This window comes from Sinocyclocheilus anshuiensis, unplaced genomic scaffold (assembly GCF_001515605.1).
Source record: "Sinocyclocheilus anshuiensis isolate Anshui unplaced genomic scaffold, SAMN03320099.WGS_v1.1 scaffold1960, whole genome shotgun sequence".
Lineage (NCBI taxonomy): Eukaryota > Metazoa > Chordata > Actinopteri > Cypriniformes > Cyprinidae > Sinocyclocheilus > Sinocyclocheilus anshuiensis.
In genome coordinates this window covers 379,886-380,536 of record NW_015557194.1, presented here as the reverse complement: position 1 = coordinate 380,536, position 651 = coordinate 379,886, and the positions used below count along the sequence as shown (strand labels likewise).

The 651-nt window shown below is 41.5% G+C and overlaps 1 protein-coding gene across 1 annotated transcript in view; it reads left to right on the top strand.

Moving 5' to 3' along the window:
* The window catches only part of LOC107678805 (uncharacterized), a 3,418-nt gene that overhangs the window by 654 nt on the left and 2,113 nt on the right, over positions 1–651 (top strand). The window lies entirely within an intron of this gene.

Sequence of the window (651 nt, the reverse complement as noted above, 5' to 3'; positions counted from 1 at the left end):
TTACGGTAAAAATAAGGTGGATACTTGTCCAAAATAACACTTTGAAATAAACAAACCAAAGTTTCTTCTTGGTCCAAAAAGTTTATTTTTCCACATAAGCTTAGCATCCACTTTAGCTTATGAAATTTGTCTTTTTTTTTTTTTTGTCTGCCAGTTTTTGTTTTTTATGGGGGAAGTCGTGGCCTAATGGTTAGAGAGTCAGACTCATAACCCAAAGGTTGTGGGTTCGAGTCTCGTACTGGCAGGGATTGTAGGTGGGGGGAGTGAATGTACAGCGCTCTCTCCCACCTTCAATACCACGACTGAGGTGCCCTTGAGCAAGGCACCGAACCCCCAACTGCTCCCCGGGCGCCGCAGCATAAATGGCTGCCCACTGCTCCGGGTGTGTGTTCACGGTTTGTGTGTGTGTTCACTGCTGTGTGTGTGCACTTTGGATGGGTAAATGCAGAGCACTAATTCCGAGTATGGGTCACCATACTTGGCCACATGTCACGTCACTTTTATGACCATTATATTGGTCAATGGGTGCAAATGAGTGTGTCTTACAGTCTACAACAATCTTGAATGGTTTATTGTTTGTCTTTCATTAACATAAAAGACTTTTATGTTCTAAATTTCATCTTTTTTTTTTTTTTTTTAGAAAAACAGAGT